The sequence below is a fragment of the Schistocerca americana genome, chromosome 1 (genome assembly GCF_021461395.2).
Source record: "Schistocerca americana isolate TAMUIC-IGC-003095 chromosome 1, iqSchAmer2.1, whole genome shotgun sequence".
Lineage (NCBI taxonomy): Eukaryota > Metazoa > Arthropoda > Insecta > Orthoptera > Acrididae > Schistocerca > Schistocerca americana.
Genome location: NC_060119.1, coordinates 123,153,735 through 123,173,595, shown reverse-complemented (window position 1 = coordinate 123,173,595; position 19,861 = coordinate 123,153,735).

Below are 19,861 nucleotides of genomic sequence, written 5' to 3'. Positions count from 1 at the left end.
ATTCACGACTACCTCGCAGACAGAACAAAACATATTGCTCTTCAGATGCAAAAGTAATTTCGGGATAAATCCATGTACCATTACCTTTTACAAAGTATATAAATGATGTAATAGAAAGCGTCGGTAGTTGTTCAAGACTGTTCACAGATGAAGTGGTTGTCTATAAAAAAAAGTAGCAAAGTCAGAAGACAGTATGGATTTGCAGAACGACCTACAGAAGATTGGTGACAGGTGCAGTCTCTGGCAGTTGGCCTAGAACGTAAGCAAATGTACCATTCTGCACATACATGGGAAAAGAAATCCAATACTACACAACTACACTGTTGATGACAAATTGCTAGAAGCAGTATCTATCGTAGAATATCTAAGAGTAACTACTCAGATTGATGGAAGCTGTCCCTACTGTAAAATATCCTGGAGTAGTCATCCAAAGCGACCTCAGGTGGAACGACCACATAAAACATAACAGGAAAAGCGGAGGCCAAACTGACAGTCATAGAATTTTAAGTAAATGTAATTCATCCACGAAAGACGTACAATGCGCTGTTTGACCGATTCTTAAATATGATTCATCAATCTGGGCCCCGTACGAGGTAGGAATCATAAGGAAGATCCAACGAATAACGACTCGTTTCGTCAGGGGATCGTTTGATCGGCGAGAGAGCGTTACAGAGATGCTCGAAAATTCCAGTGGCAGACGCTACAACAGAGGCGCTGTGCATCACAGAGTGTTTTACTAGTGAAATTTCGAAAGAGCACTTTCCGGGAAGCGTCGGACAGCACATTACCTCCGCCCACATACAACTCGCGAAATGACCACGATGAAAAAATTCGCAAAATGAGAACTAGTGCAGAGACTTACCGGCAATCATTCTCCCTATACGCCTTTCTCGAGTGAACCAGCGAAGGGGGGGATCAGTTAGTGGCACCAAAAGTACCCTCCGCCATTCACCGTCAATTGGGTTGCGGACTATTGATGTTATATATAGATGGAGAACTTTTGCGAGGTACATGAAACCAAATGTCCATTGCAGACACCTTCCTCTGCAATATCTGCTCGGAAGCTAGTTTAAATAGACCTGTACTCAATGACAACAGCAATTCCTGTCGGCTTTGAAACAAATTGTTGTTGGCAAGACGTAACATTCGTCTGCAGTTCCCATAGATTAAGATATTTTTTGCAACCAATCAGTCTATGTCCTTGCGCAGTGTTACATGGCTGATAATGATACGCCATTCCATGTATACACCTTGGACAGTCCGCACTCATACACTCCTGGAAATTGAAATAAGAACACCGTGAATTCATGGACCCAGGAAGGGGAAACTTTATTGACACATTCCTGGGGTCAGATACATCACATGATCACACTAACAGAACCACAGGCACATAGACACAGGCGACAGAGCATGCACAATGTCGGCACTAGTACAGTGTATATCCACATTTCGCAGCAATGCAGGCTGCTATTCTCCCATGGAGACGATCGTAGAGATGCTGGATGTAGTCCTGTGGAACGGCTTGCCATGCCATTTCCACCTGGCGCCTCAGTTGGACCAGCGTTCGTGCTGGACGTGCAGACCGCGTGAGACGACGCTTCATCCAGTCCCAAACATGCTCAATGGGGGACAGATCCGGAGATCTTGCTGGCCAGGGTAGTTGACTTACACCTTCTAGAGCACGTTGGGTGGCACGGGATACATGCGGACGTGCATTGTCCTGTTGGAACAGCAAGTTCCCTTGCCGGTCTAGGAATGGTAGAACGATGGGTTCGATGACGGTTTGGATGTACCGTGCACTATTCAGTGTCCCCTCGACGATCACCAGTGGTGTACGGCCAGTGTAGGAGATCGCTCCCCACACCATGATGCCGGGTGTTGGCCCTGTGTGCCTCGGTCGTATGCAGTCCTGATTGTGGCGCTCACCTGCACGGCGCCAAACACGCATACGACCATCATTGGCACCAAGGCAGAAGCGACTCTCATCGCTGAAGACGACACGTCTCCATTCGTCCCTCCATTCACGCCTGTCGCGACACCACTGGAGGCGGGCTGCACGATGTTGGGGCGTGAGCGGAAGACGGCCTAACGGTGTGCGGGACCGTAGCCCAGCTTCATGGAGACGGTTGCGAATGGTCCTCGCCGATACCCCAGGAGCTACAGTGTCCCTAATTTGCTGGGAAGTGGCGGTGCGGTCCCCTACGGCACTGCGTAGGATCCTACGGTCTTGGCGTGCATCCGTGCGTCGCTGCGGTCCGGTCCCAGGTCGACGGGCACGTGCACCTTCCGCTGACCACTGGCGACAACATCGATGTACTGTGGAGACCTCACGCCCCACGTGTTGAGCAATTCGGCGGTACGTCCACCCGGCCTCCCGCATGCCCACTATACGCCCTCGCTCAAAGTCCGTCAACTGCACATACGGTTCACGTCCACGCTGTCGCGGCATGCTACCAGTGTTAAAGACTGCGATGGAGCTCCGTATGCCACGGCAAACTGGCTGACACTGACGGCGGCGGTGCACAAATGCTGCGCAGCTAGCGCCATTCGACGGCCAACACCGCGGTTACTGGTGTGTCCGCTGTGCCGTGCGTGTGATCATTGCTTGTACAGCCCTCTCGCAGTGTCCGGAGCAAGTATGGTGGGTCTGACACACCGGTGTCAATGTGTTCTTTTTTCCATTTCCAGAAGTGTATATCAACAAATCGGGCGGCGTGGTCATGAGTAAGCCGAAACATGATATCTCCTTTCTCTAGCATTTTATGATATCCCCTCTTCAATCCATCTTACTACGCTGATACCATTAGAAAAGGAAATTTTTTAAAAAATAAAAAGAATCCGACCCATGCATACCACTTCACTGCAAAGACTTACGTCTGGTGAAGAGTCATACGGCCGCATGGTATCACTTCTGTATTATCTACAGCTCTCCATGGCCACTAGAGTGGTTGTTTAAGGGAGTAGCTAATATTTTGCCTGGTTCACCTTAGGTTAGAAATTCGGCCCGGAAACGGCTTATTCAGAGCAGTTTTTCTTTCAGATGGGGGCGGCTGACTACCGCTGGTCTCCTACCTCCTCTGTTGATACGAGAAGTGAACGTGCTCCAGTCGGTTCTAAAGCACAGGTCCGCATCCATTCACCTGCCAGATAGGATTCTGGGTTTCGTCCTTCCCCCCGCTGATAAGGAAATTGTAGCTCACAAACAAGCCCGTTACAGACATTTATGACACAGAAGAACTGAACAGAATAATACAAATTGCACAGCAGAATACGTGCTACGTAAAGACAATAGATTAAATAAACAACAAAATGTAGAAACAGGTTGGTTCAAATGGCTCTGAGCACTATGGGACTTAACTACTGTGGTCATCAGTCCCCTAGAACTTAGAACTACTTAAACCTAACTAACCTAAGGACATCACACACATCCATGCCCGAGGCAAGATTCGAACCTGCGACCGTAGCAGTCGCGCGGTTCCGGACTGCGCGCCTAGAACCGCTAGACCACCGCGGCCGGCGTAGAAAAAGGAAACACATGTCCAAAGAACATGCACATGCACATACTGATACAGCACATCTAGTTAACATACATGATTGGCAATATACTAAATAGACAAGGTCTCATCTTAGCATAACACAATGCAGACCAGAGGTGGAAGACATGCTGCCATCAGTGACAAACATATCCTGTCTGGTATATACCGATTAACTTGCAATTGCTGTCGGTCTGTATACGTGGGCCAACCACATAAGAATTTTGGAACCAGATGTAAAGAACATTTAGCAGCACTGAAAAGTAATGAATACCACTCAACATTTGCTGATTATCTAGTAGCTCAGAATTACCACCCAATGAACACAAAATCTGATTTAAAAGTCTTAAATCTAGTAACAGCCTATCCCAAAAATTGCCCAAGGAAAAAAGTACTAAACGAATACACATCACTATGCAATGCACCCTCTTCGCCACAACCCATATGCTTCGCACCACTGATTCTACCAGACTCTCCATAAACCTCTCCCTCTCTCTCTCTCTCTCTCTCTCTCTCTCTCTCTCTATCTCACACACACACACACACACACACACACACAACACACAAACATTGGACACAGACACATACATACATACATAAGCTATGCATCTCAAATATCATCAACATTTTAAATTCACGTGTCCCACCCCAAACAAACGCAAAACGAAACAAATTAACACTACATAGTTATTAAAACATGTGGAATGGCAGCAGAAACTCTGTGCTTGTCTGTGTCTGTAATGAAAACAGCAAAAGAAATTATAGTGTTAGGAAGACACGTGCAAGGGTTTTTCACAACATCAGAAACAGTAATACGCTTAATCACTCGATATATATTTATACCTAGCAGCAAATGAGCAATAAAGGAAAAAAATTAAACCCGTTTCTCCTTCGCGGGTGACAAGTGCCAGAATGCGTGATAGACTTAAAGCTATGAGTATTACCCAAGTAATAGGTCATACCAGGTATCTAATCAAATTTATATATCCACATTATTTCCTAATTTAGCTTAAAACGAAAATCTTGACTTAAATAGTAAATGAACAACAAATAATGCCTCAAATCAGTGACATACGTCACAACTTTGTACTGTAAACAAATTAATGCAAAATATTTGACACATAATTATCGATCCTTTTGCAGATATAAATATACTGCACAACAGAATCAAAGGTTCACTTTTTCGAAACACTGTAATTATGTCGGCTCGTCGATGCTTCAAACAGCAGCGTGTCGATGCACGAGAAAAGCAGGTCACAACTCCGAATTTCATGACGTGGAAGGTGTGTTAATGACGTCACATTGACAACAAAACCCACAAAAATTCTGCCTAGCACCACCGTGGACGTGTCACACCATGAGAAGGTCATCTCAGTCCCGCTCACCCAGAACCACGTCGCCCAACATTGTAAACATGCTGTTTTTTTGTGTGCGTGGCCGAGGAAAATATTTCAGACACACTGCCACTCACAATCGAAACTAGAAGGCCTCAGGGAGTGGCATAAATGGCGTCAGTGAAACCAACCCTTCTCTTGTGGCGTAGATTCTCACACACTGCGCAGTCGAAAACGACAACCTGCAGAGTGATGAGCAACAGAAAGACGACCTTGACAACCTTCGATAATGCTGACAACCACGCACTTTTCAATCCCCCGTGAAGGCTGTTGTACCCATTTAGAGTGCAGTACATCTGAATTTTTGCTCTTGCGTACAGGCTGGAGCCACTGGGGAGTCTTCAAAACCTTTGAACGAAATTTGAAGGTGAGCAGAACTAGCAAAGGGTCTTTTTTCTTTTCCAGTACTCCTGTCTCACGCTCTTCGGGGGCGTAATCACGGAGGAGTGCGACACTGACATAGGCCTGGATAAAGCGAAAAAGGGGCCGTATAACTCGACCCAAAATCGTTGTGGCAACCGTGGATAGTTCTTGAGTATTTTAAAAATGTACCTTTGCAGAGAATACCTGTGAAATGCCCCAAGGTGCCTGCAGGCAGGCAAATGGCCTCAGAGGAGGGTCAAGTGATCGTCTACATGCAAGTACCTCAGGCTAATTTGCAGTTTTTCTCCGTAAATGCACATTTTCAAAAGTCTAGTAAATGTGGGCGAGTGCCTCCGAGGGTTTTGCCGAACTGGGGCCTTTGAGGGATTCCTTTTGGTCATATTCAGGATTGTGTCAACACTGTACACAGGAGCAAAAATTTCGGTCGCACTGCACCCCACAGGGGCGAGATCATGTTCTGTGGGGTTGCAGCTCCGTGATGTCCGACGAGAAGGGGGTGAATAGTTTAGGAGGCGTCAAAAGTGCCAAAGGTTGTCAATAACGTCGAACTATCGTTTCCGATTGGGAAATGTAGGGGAATTAACGTCTAAAGGAGAGGATCGGTTTTATTGACATCCTTTATGCCACCCCTAAGTCCTTTTCGTTACGATACTGTGCGGTGTTGTGCCGAAATGTTTTTCTCAGTCTCTCATAAGAAAACCGCTTGATTTCAAGGCTGGGCGTCACCGTTCTGACCTCCATCCCAGAGGTGTCAAAAGAAGAGGTAAAATGTGTATGAGAGGGGTATGACGTTCCACGGAGGCGCTGAACAGAATTTTTTTGAAATTTGGTGCTAATGTGACACCTTAAACTCATTTTAGATGTCATATGAACTGCGGCGCTCTTGCCTTCTTTCCGCATGTTGCGACACCTTGCTGTTTGAAGCGTCTTCGAGTGCGAGGAAGACAACATAGGGCGCCACGCTTTTGCACCACTATAGGGGATGGTTGTAGGAACCTTTGAGCTGAATTTTAAATCTGCGTTGGAACTGTAGGAGAATACGAAGTTTCGAAAAAGTGGTCTTTTAATTCTGTTGGGCAGCGTTCTTTTGAGCCGAAAGTTAATATAAGCCACGCAAGACTTTAACCTGTAACAATAATTCTTTTTACACTACTGGCCATTAAAATTGCTACGCCAAGAAGAAATGCAGGTGATAAACGGGTATTCATTGGACAAATATATTATACTAGAACTGACATGTGATTACATTTTCACGCAATTTGGGTGCATAGATCCTGAAAAATCAGAAGCCAGAACAACTACCTCTGGCCGTAATAACGGACTTGATACGCCTGGGCATTGAGTCAAACAGAGCTTGGATGGCGTGTACAGGTACAGTTGCCCATGCAGCTTCAACAGGATACCACAGTTCATCAAGAGTAGTGACTGCTGTATTGTGACGAGCCAGTTTCTCGGCCACGATTGACCAGACGTTTGCAATTGGTGGGAGATCTGGAGAATGTGCTGGCCAGGGCGGCAGTCGAACATTCTCTGTATCCAGAAAGGCCCATACAGGACCTGCAACATGCGGTCGTGCATTATCCTGCTGACATGTAGGGTCTCGCAGGGATCGAATGAAGGATAGAGCCACAGGTCGTAACACACCTGAAATGTAACGTCCACTGTTCAAAGTGCCGTCAATGCGAACAAGAGGTGACCGACACGTGTAACCAATGGCACCCCATACCATCATGCCGGGTGATACGCCAGTATGGCGATGACGAATACACGCTTCGAACGTGCATTCACTGCGATGTCGCCAAACACGGATGCGGTCATCATGATGCTCTAAACTGAACCTGGATTCATCCGAAAAAATGACGTTTTGCCATTCGTGCATCCAGGTTCGTCGTTGAGTACACCATCACAGGCGCTGCTGTCTGTGATACAGCGTCAAGGGTAGCCGCAGCCATGGTCTCCGAGCTGATGGTCCATGCTGCTGCAAACGTCGTCCAACTGTTCGTGCAGATGGTTGTTGTCTTGCAAACGTCTTCATCTGTTGACTCAGGGATCGAGACGTGGCTGCACGATCCGTTATAGCCATGTGAATAAGATGCCTGTCATCTCGACTGCTAGTGATACGAGGCCGTTGGGATGCAGCACGGCGTTCCGTATTTCCCTCCTGAACCCACCAGTTCCTTATTCTGCTAACAGTCGTTGGATCTCGACCAAAGGGAGCAGCAATGTCGCGATACGATAAAACACAATCGCGATAGGCTACAATCCGACCTTTATCAAAGTCGGAAACGTCATGGTATGCATTTCTCCTCCTTACACGGGGCATCACAACAACGTGTCACCAGGCAACGCTGGTCAACTGCTGTTTGTGTATGAGAAATCGGTTGGAAACTTTCCTCATGTCAGCACGTTGTAGGTGTTGCCACTGGCGCCAACGTCGTGTGAATGCTCTGAAAAGCTAATCATTTGTATATCACAGCATCTTATTCCTGTCGGTTAAATTTCGCGTCTGTAGCACGTCACCTTCGTGGTTTAGCATGTTTAATGGCCAGTAGTTTAGAAATGAAGTAAATGTAGGATGTTAGTTTACAAGTTCGTAATTTTTTTCTTTGTGGTGTGGTGTTGGTTCAATTACTCTTCCATGTCTCCATGTCTCTGGAAATATTTTTGATATGTCACACTCTCTCGCAAATGTTTGGAACATCATTTTTTGATCTGAAGTTTACCAGTAAGTATCTCACTTGTGAGATTAATATATCAATAGTCGTCCTGATCTACGCAGTACTGTGGCCTTAGATATTCCGCAAGTTGTTACCGTGACAACTGAGAAGATCCCGACCCAGTAAGGCCAGTCCGGGGTCAGTTAATTCCCGCTCGGGTGGCGCGGCTGCCACGCCGCGGGATTTGGCGATCGGCTTTGGCGGGAGCCGCGCCGGTAAAAACCGGCGGTGGGCGCGGGGGTGGGCCTGGGGCGGTCGTGGGCGTGTCAGTGGGTGCGACGGCCGGCTCAGGCCCGCCTGATCCCGGATCCAGCGCCCAAATCCCGCTCGCTGCCCAGACCGCTGTTTGGCACAGTCGGCGCCTCCAGACGCAGCGTGCCACACACCGTCGCGCTGCACATCCGACTTGCCGCCCACGCAGCCTGGGATCCACATACTGCAGTCCTGATTTCTATTTCCTGCTCCATCTATAACTGTCAAAGCGTAAGAACGAATAAATAAAGAAAGGACTGCATCGTCTGATGGAGCGATTTATGTGGGTTGGATTTTTAATAGTCGCAACTGTTTCTTTACTATTTTTTTTGGAGGGGTGGGGGGGGGGGGGTTCCTCAGTCTTCTGACGGGTTCGATGCTGCCCGCCACCTATAAAGGCTCCTATGAAAAAAAATAACTCTACAGGACCTTTATTCTGAAATGTTTTCCGCACCACCTTGTATTGTCTTTCTATGTGTGTGAGTAACTATATGTTCACTGTTGTGGGTAAATACCTACAGCGTACACAGGGCCATGTGTGAAACTGGTAGCGATAACACGCTTCTTCTGTTCTAGAAATCTGCTCCAGCTGCTACAGATACCGTGTTGAGCTGAAAGTGGTAACCAAAGTACGGAGAAATTTTCTTGGGGGCTCTGTTGCATAGCAATCAGATTGCTTTCAGTTCTGAGAAATGTCCAGGTACAATTGTGGATTTGAATGATCCATGAAGTGACTTCTTTTCCGAAGAAAGCATCGAACTATTTCACTAGAACTGAACGCTCCCGTCGGAACTGTTCTCCAGCTGGTATTTATTGTTAAATCACAATAGAAGTATACGCTAGTTGTAGAATAACACGTACTTTCTTGAAATAAACAATATTTTATTGTTCTATTAACTGATTTCCTTCCATATACACATATATTTTACAATGTGAATCAAAATTTCACAGTGGCCTCAAACTTTACATCACAAGAATGGCTCTCTTCTTGTAAAATTACTCTTAACAAGAACAAAAGCTCTATATCCTCAGAATAATTATGTGAGCGCTGACCGCCACAGAGTAATTAATATCTCTGTCTGTGTGTCTCTCTCTCGCACTGTCACAGCAAGTTACGCTGCATGATACATTATACACCAAATTCACTCCAGTGCCAACCTCTTCACCTCAGAGTAGCACTTGCAACCTACATACTCAATTATCTGGTGCATGTATTCCAGTCTCTGTCTTCCTCTACTGTTTTTCCCCTCTACAGCAACCTCAAGTGCCATGGTAGTCATTCCCCAAAGCCTTAAATCTTATCATCCTGTCCCTTCTCTTTGTCAGTGATTTCCACATATCCCTTTCCTCTCCGATTCTGCGCAGAAACTCCTCCTTCCTTACCTTATCAGTCCACCTAATTTTCAACATTCGTCTGTAGCACCACATCTCAAATGCTTCAGTTCTCTTTTGTTCAAGTTTTTCCACGTCCATGTTTCACTACCATACAATTCTGTGCTCCAAATGTACATTCTCAGACATTTCTTCCACAAATTAAGGCCTATGTTTAACACTAGTAGACTTCTCTTGACCAGGAACGCTCTTTCTGCCAGTGCTAGTCTGCTTTTGATGTCCTCCCTGTTCCGTCCGTCATTGGTTATTTTGCCGCCTAGGTAGTAGAATCCCTTAACTTCACCTACTTCGTGGCCATCAGTCCTGTATTAAGTTTTTCACTGTTCTCATTTGTGCTACCCCTAATTAATTTCACCTTTCTTCGATTTGCTCTCAATCCATATTCAGTACTCATTACACTGTTCATTCCATTCAGCAGATAATATATTTTTTTTCGTTTTCTCTCAGGATAGCAATATCATCAGCGAATTGTATCACTGATATTCTTTCACCTTGAATTTTAATTCCACCCTTAACCTTCCTTTTATTTCCATCATTGCTTCTTCGATAAACAGATTCAACAGTAGGGTCGAAGACTGAATACCTGTCTTACATCCTTTTTAATCCGAGCACTTCGTTCTTGGCCGTCCACTCGTATTATATACTAATACTAAACAGATACTGTCCTTCGAAGTAGTCTCCAGCTTTGTTTTTACGCATTGTCACTTTTGCGGAAGTCGTAGAATACATTTAGCAGCGTGTTGATAGCTCGAGTGTAGTTGTCTATTGCTCGACGAATCTTTGTAACAGTTCTGAAGCGAATGCCTTTTCCTAAATACCATTCTAGTCATACCGGTTTTGGATGTCTCTGTATGTTTATTCCGTTCCCAGTACTTAATCTTTCGTATATTGCTCAGAGACATTGCCTTATAAAATATGTTTCACTATCGGAAACAACTAAATTAACAGGAGATATCAAAATGGGATGTGTGGCGGAAACAACTTTCCGCTATGTAACCCAACGAAAAGATTAGTATACAGGGTAATTCAGCTTCCCTCACCCGTGTCGTTTTATACAATCCTACCTACAACAACAAAATTGTTGTCCAGTTCACTCTAGAGATGTGTAGCACATTTTCAAAACGTTGCAGAATAACTGATTAAGTACGCAAAGTGCTGGGGTGGAGTTTGTACCTGTTTAATCCTGGAGAATTTCGCATGAGAACGAGACATGCGCTCGACCCCCTCCTCACCTACCACCTAATTATTCATGCGCACAGCGGTAACGAAAGGATCATGGACCCTGCTATTTCGTAAAATAAAGAGTGCACACTCACAATGATTTAATAAAAATCGCAATCTACTCACTAAAAAAAGGGAAATTTATCATAATAAACGACAGGTAATGGCATTCTGCATCAATCTACGAAATGATATGCGGATTAAATATTGCAATGAGATTTACTATAAATCAGAACATAAAGATACTTGATTGTCGATACAAACAGTAGGCTAAAGGATAGGATATACTGAACTATTGTGAGAATAAGAGTTGGCTCCTACTCTCTGTGGTGCAGTAGACTGACGATAATGAATGGAGGTCCAAATGAATCAAATATTACTCCCCATCTATAATGCAGTATTGCAATTAGTAGTGAGAGCTCAAATGGGAACACATGCAGAAACAAGCAAGGTGGACTTGCAGCAAAGCGAGCGTGTGTGCTGCTGAGGATTTCAGTATAAAAATGATGCGTTCTACAATGCCGGAGCCGCAAAATACTTTACCAGTCCTGAAACCTGCAGCACGTTGCCAGTAGGCAGTGTTTTGATGATGTAGGTGCCGACTCCTGCTGTGCAGCAACTCTGTTTCAACCCGTGGCCTCGAATGCTGTCCGAGAATTCAAAGTTCTGCTCGCGTGGCCGAAGCAGAGAAACTCCTGGATGCACGAGGATGTATCTCCAGGAGGAGACAGCAAAACCGCCTAAACTCACCCTGTTGGTACAGGTGCGAAAATCCAGAGTAAGAATCTGGGTCTTAAGTAGCGGAATCAAACTGGAGTATGACAGAAGTCATGCTCCGTAACGGTTCCAAAAAAGTACTATGTAATGTTATGTGTGCCTCACTGCTTTTTTTAACTAATTTGTGCCTGATTTTATTCTGAGAAGCTCAGTAATTTATGTAAATGCCGTAAATGTAAATGTGATTCAAAAAGTACTTGAAGTGAAGTGAAACGCAGCTGGACAGCAAGAAACTCTTTAGCGCGCAATCCCCGAACCGATGGTATTAGAGAATCTTTGAGTGTGGACTCTAAAAGAAAGGCAATTGATTTATTAAATGAAAGAGGACTGTTAATCTGAATCTTGTGGAAAGAGGACGTGTTGCTAGGCCTCTCCCAGAACGTATTGTTACATTTAATGAAAATTGATATTTTAGTGATAAAACCGAGTAAAGTGTGTGTAAGGGTTGCCAAACAATTATTTATACAGATTTTCTGGAAGTGAAGAATAGATTTTTTTTTTTTTTTTTTTTTTTTTTTTTTTTTTTTTTTTTTTTTTTTTTTTTTTTTGAAAAGGAGGTGAATTTCATTGTCGTCGCCGTCTATCAATCGACAGAATTGTAAGTGTACAAAGTTCACTAAAATACAGGAGAAGAAATGCATTCTCTATAGTTTTCCTTCAATAAGTAACAACCTCTCATAATTTCTTAATTACAGTAATTGGATTATGTTCATGTACAATAGTACGGTGCTGAACTCCACTGACCAATTTTGATGTAGCTGGACGTGTCGTTTGAAGGAAGTTTGTGTGCCAAGCAATCACCTTTTCTCACGAAAAGCAGATCGCTGTTTGGTCGTATTTACTTGCAACAGTGGTCCCTTAGATATGAAAAACTACGAAAACTTGGGCTCAAAGCTATCCACAATACGGCCAAGTAACTAACAGAGTTGTATTTTAAACCTTAAAAAACAATAACTTCCTCCAAATTGTAATACGTCACCAACTGGTGCAGAAGCTAGCTGATCAATCACGGAGGCAGCAACCAAAATTCAGGTACCAGTTGTGACTTAAAAGTAAAAATCTCAATGAAAAATCAATCTCTCTCTCTCTCTCTCTCTCTCTCTCCAAACACATATATACATATTCATATTATTAAAAAGAAAAAGTTATTTTTATAACGACTGAGTCGCTAGACCGTCTGATTCCGACGAAGATCAGATCCTGAGAGCCTTGTGATCTCGCAACGCAAGAGCCAGCATTATTCAACTCCCCATACCCTCGAAAATCTACGAATCAGCATTCAGTGCTGAGTCCAAAATTCCCTCGCACTATCTCAAAACATCACTCGTGTCAATAGCGACCATTACCTCCAACGTGGTGCAGGGCTTTGTGACGTCAACTGGTCTCAGTTTTAGTTGACCAGTCATGCCTCTGCTATTTAGCAGCAGGCACTGAACTTGCTGTTTGACCGGCTACGAAAACAGCATGCCGAGAGCACCGGCCATCCGGCGCCAGGCAGTCGCACCCAGCAGAGCATGGTCCACAAGTATTCTCAGAATCATGAGGACAATACACCCATTCGGTGCCAGCAGTCTTTACTGGAATGGTAAACACAAAAACTGTGGCGACACTCAGACGTATCGCAAGTTGTTTCGCCCTCCATACAGTAGGCGAAACTCTGCCGAGGTCAGTCATTCCGCCAGGCGCTCAATCCCACTGCTGTACGACCCTCTCCGTATTTGTGGAAGTGCAGACCCCCCCACGAAAACACAGTGTGTCGTGTCCTCCGGTGCTCGCCTCGCAACAAGCCACCCAGGGAAGTAACAGAGAAACCTAGAAGCAAGACCACATACAGTTCCCAACATGCATAGCAATCAAGTAAAACGTAATTTGAGCTCTCAGTACAAATACTCTCATCAGAATAACCTCATACGGCCACTTCCCGCTGGAAAAATGATTTGAAACATTAATAAAATTGATGAAAATGAGAGCTGACATGCAATAAAATGCATGGAACACGTCAAGTATATAAACACATCTTAGAGCTATCATAAAAAATTTGTTTATGAATCTTCTTCAGTACATAAATGCGGTGAGTCACATTAATATGTTTATGAAACTTCTAAAATGCGGTGAATAATATCAATATGTGACTCACCGCATTTATGTGCTGAAGAAGTTTCATAAACAAAATGCTGTACACCATAAAATTTTTACTTCTACACCTCCCATTTGGAGATATCCCGTTAACGCCATTGTTTCCGATGGTGAAACTCCCTTTATAAGGCAGTGTTTCTGAACCATTTATGAATGTTTAAGTACTATAAACGGGGTAAACTTATAGAGATATCCAAAACCCTTATAACTACACCGCTGATACACTAAGAAAGATTAGAGGCGTTTGGGTAAGAATGTAAGGAGTAATGAATATCTCGTTCAATCCTCATTTGTCTCTTTTACAGTATGATTCCCTTTGGTAACAGTACCACAAAGCTCTAAGAGGAACTTACCTTGATTATATGGCTGTCGCCTCTCTGGATATCGTTCCTGGCACAGACGTAAAGCGGATTGCATAAAACGACATTGATAAGAGTAGCTGAACCACGCTGAATATTTAAAAATGAGGTAGCCTAAGTCCACCCAAAACGTTGATTAGAGTGCGTGTAAAAATTTGAAGTAAGTATCTCAATAACTTTTCGAAATTTCTGTAGCAACGTTCACCCTTTATATATCTAATATGAAAAGAATCTATACCTTACGTCTGTCCAAATTTTCACTAGCATAATGTGTAAAAAAACTGAAGTATACCTGTAAACTTCCCCCTACTTCCTCCTATCTTTTATTGGCTCATATATGTTATTAAGGAATCTCGTGATTTGGCATTACGCATTGTTCTACAAGTTATTTAGACCTTATCTGAGTATTCTATCAGCTTTGTTACAGTCTCTTACTCTGCTCATATTGTTTCAAACCGCGAGGCAGTCTGGAACCGCGAGACCGCTACGGTCGCAGGTTCGAATCCTGCCTCGGGCATGGATGTGTGTGATGTCCTTAGGTTAGGTAGGTTTAACTAGTTCTAAGTTCTAGGGGACTAATGACCTCAGCAGTTGAGTCCCATAGTGCTCAGAGCCATTTGAACCATTTTATTGTTTCAACGCAACAGATAACGCTAGCCTACTATCAACAAGATCCACTTGAGCCGACACAGAGGGAGGTTCACATATAATTTGTCCATGATATGCTTTATTCAGTAATTCAGATACTATGCGAAATTAAAGTTCAAAAAATTTTTAGCTCTTTCTGTCCTTTTACCAGATCTCAGAATCATTTTAAGAGGGCACATAGGGAAATGTTATCTAATCAACACGAGATCTGACTCAGTAACAAAATTAGGTTTTTATTATATCACAGTTCAATGTCACATGATCAATCGAATATTACGTTCGGTAAGCAACCTATTAAAAAGGATGTTTCCCACATCAAATTGAACAACAACCATAATAATAAAAAGTGGTAATGAGAGCATAAAATATATCAGCAACCGTACTTCGGTCTTCTACGTTAATGAAATGGTTGCCACACTATTAGGAAGTATGGGTGCCGCGCATACCGAGCACATTTACGACTCTGCATGCAAATGCCAAGCTTTACTGGGCAATAAAGAAATCGAACAGGCTGTGCAACAAGAGAGTCGGAGTGGATTTGCAGGTCGTGTCGTCAGCGTGTTCCAGAACTATTCCTGCCGCCACAAAAGGCACAGCAAAGTAACATTAATGAAGGTTCTGTTCTAAATCTACATCTACATCTACATCTACATTTATACTCCGCAAGCCACCCAAAGGTGTGTGGCAGAGGGCATTTTACGTGCCACTGTCATTACCTCCCTTTCCTGTTCCAGTCGCGTATGGTTCGCGGGAAGAACGACTGTCTGAAAGCCTCCGTGCGCGCTCTAATCTCTCTAATTTTACATTCGTGATCTCCTCGGGAGGTATAAGTAGGGGGAAGCAATATATTCGATACCTCATCCAGAAACGTACCCTCTCGAAACCTGGCGAGCAATCTACACCGCGATGCAGAGCGCCTCTCTTGCAGAGTCTGCCACTTGAGTTTATTAAACATCTCCGTAACGCTATCACGGTTACCAAATAACCCTGTGACGAAACGCGCCGCTCTTCTTTGGATCTTCTCTATCTCCTCCGTCAAACCGATCTGGTACGGATCCCACACTGATGAGCAATACTCAAGTATAGGTCGAACGAGAGTTTTGTAAGCCACCTCCTTTGTTGATGGACTACATTTTCTAAGGACTCTCTCATTGAGTCTCAACCTGGCACCCGCCTTGCCAACAATTAATTTTATATGATCATTCCACGTTCCATATGCATACTCCCAGATATTTTACAGAAGTAACTGCTACCAGTGTTTGTTCCGCTATCATATAATCATACAATAAAGGATCCTTCTTTCTATGTATTCGCAATACATTACATTTGTCTATGTTAAGGGACAGTTGCCACTCCCTGCACCAAGTGCCTATCCGCTGCAGATCTTCCTGCATTTCGCTACAATTTTCTAATGCTGCAACTTCTCTGTATACTACAGCATCATCCGCGAAAAGCCGCATGGAACTTCCGACACTATCTACTAGGTCATTTATATATATTGTGAAAAGCAATGGTCCCATAACACTCCCCTGTGGCACGCCAGAGGTTACTTTAACGTCTGTAGACGTCTCTCCATTGATAACAACATGCTGTGTTCTGTTTGCTAAAAACTCTTCAATCCAGCCACACAGCTGGTCTTATATTCCGTAGGCTCTTACTTTGTTTATCAGGCGACAGTGCGGAACTGTATCGAACGCCTTCCGGAAGTCAAGAAAAATAGCATCTACCTGGGAGCCTGTATCTAATATTTTCTGGGTCTCATGAACAAATAAAGCGAGTTGGGTCTCACACGATCGCTGTTTCCGGAATCCATGTTGATTCCTACATAGTAGATTCTGGGTTTCCAAAAACGACATGATACTCGAGCAAAAAACATGTTCTAAAATTCTACAACAGATCGACATCAGAGATATAGGTCTATAGTTTTGCGCAACTGCTCGACGACCCTTCTTGAAGACTGGGACTACCTGTGCTCTTTTCCAATCATTTGGAACCCTCCGTTCCTCTATAGACTTGCGGTACACGGCTGTTAGAAGGGGGGCAAGTTCTTTCGCGTACTCTGTGTAGAATCGAATTGGTATCCCGTCAGGTCCAGTGGACTTTCCTCTATTGAGTGAGTCCAGTTGCTTTTCTATTCCTTGGACACTTATTTCGATGTCAGCCATTTTTTCGTTTGTGCGAGGATTTAGAGAAGGAATTGAGTGCGGTCTTCCTCTGTGTAACAGCTTTGGAAAAAGGTGTTTAGTATTTCAGCTTTACGCGTGTCATCCTCTGTTTCAATGCCATCATCATCCCGGAGTTTCTGGATATGTTGTTTCGAGCCACTTACTGATTTAACGTAAGACCAGAACTTCCTAGGATTTTCTGTCAAGTCGGTACATAGAATTTTACTTTCGAATTCTCTGAACGCTTCACGCATAGCCCTCCTTACGCTAACTTTGACATCGTTTAGCTTCTGTTTGTCTGAGAGGTTTTGGCTGCGTTTAAACTTGGAGTGAAGCTCTCTTTGCTTTCGCAGTAGTTTCCTAGCTTTGTTGTTGTACCACGGTGGGTTTTTCCCGTCCCTCACAGTTTTACTCGTCACGTACCTGTCTAAAACGCATTTTACGATTGCCTTGAACTTTTTCCATAAACACTCAACATTGTCAGTGTCGGAACAGAAATTTTCGTTTTGATCTGTTAGGTAGTCTGAAATCTGCCTTCTATTACTCTTGCTAAACAGATAAACCTTCCTCCCTTTTTTTATAAGCCCGAAAATATTGGATCTGGTGTAACAAATATCTGAATAACTCTGATACGCGTGCTGTGCCCTCTTGGCACGTAATATTAGCAAATATTATCACGCTACTAATCTGCAAAGAATATTCTGACTTGTCTGTAATGTGTAAACCATCATTACATTTTAATCGAATTCCCTTAATGAAACCGAAATTAACCTCCCATCAATAATTATTGTGTTACAATAAAGTCTTCCCTACCTTTGCCAAATTTCAACATTACCCACACAACTACAGTTGCATTTCTGCATCATACAGAAGGTAATGATCACTAAACTCTAAACACACTTGGCACTCAAAATTCTACTACGGTATATTTCACAAGTCATACACAATTTTATCATATTTTGATGCAAAATTTTACCTGAGCATTACGATGATAATAATCAGAAGACATGTCCCAATGAATCAACCCCTCAGCACTGAGTGAAAACCCACCCCTTAAAATGATTTGGAGCGAAGCACATGGCTCCACCAATCACCCGAGGACACACACGAAAATACGTAATTTAGCAGAACACTGAAATTGCCATCACGCACACTGCCTAGAAACGTCCGCCCCCAGTAGCTGAGCGGTCAACGCGACAGAATGTCAATCCTAAGAGCCCGGGTTCGATTCCCGGCTGGGTCGGAGATTTTCTCCGCTCAGGAACTTGGTGTTGTGTTGTCCTAATCATCATTATTTCATCCCCATCGACGTGCAAGGCGCCGAAGCGGCGTCAAATCGAAAGACTTGCATCCAGCGAACGGTCTACCAGACGGGAGGCCCTAGTCAATGACATTTTCATTCAATGACTAGAAGCATTTTTAGTTACTGGTTCGTACTGACGTAATTAAGCACTGAGGGTGCCTTTAGCCACGCATCTACTCCAATCTATACCCATGGTGGTAGGCGCGAAAATTTGCAAACGGTCATCCACAAGGAAAAATTTCTTTAAATTCAAAAGATATTCTCAAAACACATGTCAAACTGAAGTACTTGATGGAAACTATTAATTTAACAAAAACAAATAAATGAAATACCAAAAATTACAGTCCTATGCCGAAGGCATTTCCATCTGTTATAAGTGAGACCTCACGACCGCACCTATTTCAATATCACAAAATAATTAAAATTGTCGGGTCTCTCGATGTGTGCCGTCCAAGCTCAACTTGAAAGGCAACATTCCGCGTAACGTCTAATACAATATAAGTCATTTTTAACCAGGTTATCTCATCATTTCTGCCGGTGCTTCTGGGAAACGTCCTCACACTGGGTCTCCCCGCTGCTGAGTTCCAAACATGGAGGAAAGCTACCCCAACGACCACCTATTCAAACGAAACGAGGAAGACGCCGCTCATTGGCTGCCTCCTCCTCCAGAAACAGGTAAAACTCGAGCAAGCCACTGCCAACTCTGCTCTTACACCACCTAACGTCAAAGATTTGCTAATTCAGTACCACTACCACTGGTGAATGATCCATACTTTTACCCACAAAATAATTGCTTTCTGTCACTCACATCCATACAGGAAGGGTGAAGAAGGAATAAACGAAGCGTGGAAGAAAAATAAAACTACAGTGACAACTTTCCATGTCTAGCTGGCTAGAAAGGTAACTGCACGTAATGCACATTAATTTGTAAAAGAAATTATCCTCGAAGGCTCAGATGGAGCGTACTACAGCACCGCTTCAAATAGAATAACTTTACGAGCGACTTGTACAGTAGCACTTTAGTATACATATGCTCTTTGTAAGTGTAACTTCACGGCACATATAATCATGGTAGATATAACAAATCCAACAGTACTGCAATATTGATGCAGATCGAATCCTTACAAGCGGCAGGGAGTGAAAGAAGAAGCCTGCACAAGATTTTAATGTGCTGGCAACCAGGTCCGCACGCTTTTGAAGTCTGTGGATGAAGTTACTACCGGTTTCCACATTACGCCCGTTGCCGTACGACGTTAAAACAAATTATTAACGTAATTTGGGCTTTAAACCTTTACCATTTAATACGCGCTGGTACTTTCATCGGCTTCTGCGTTAAAAAACAGGTGAATTAACTTCGCATATATAACTGCACAAATGAATGTCACCTATTTCTCATTTTCAGTATGTAATTATTCATCACCACAGAAGGTTCCAACTGACACGATGAAAATATGTGTTGCTACGGCAATACTAAATAATGGCTAGGCCATCATGACCTGTTTAAGTAATGTCCATAAATTTCCGCGTCGTTTGACTGGTTGCTTACTCCTGCGCAAGCCCATATATAACCAGCCACTAGC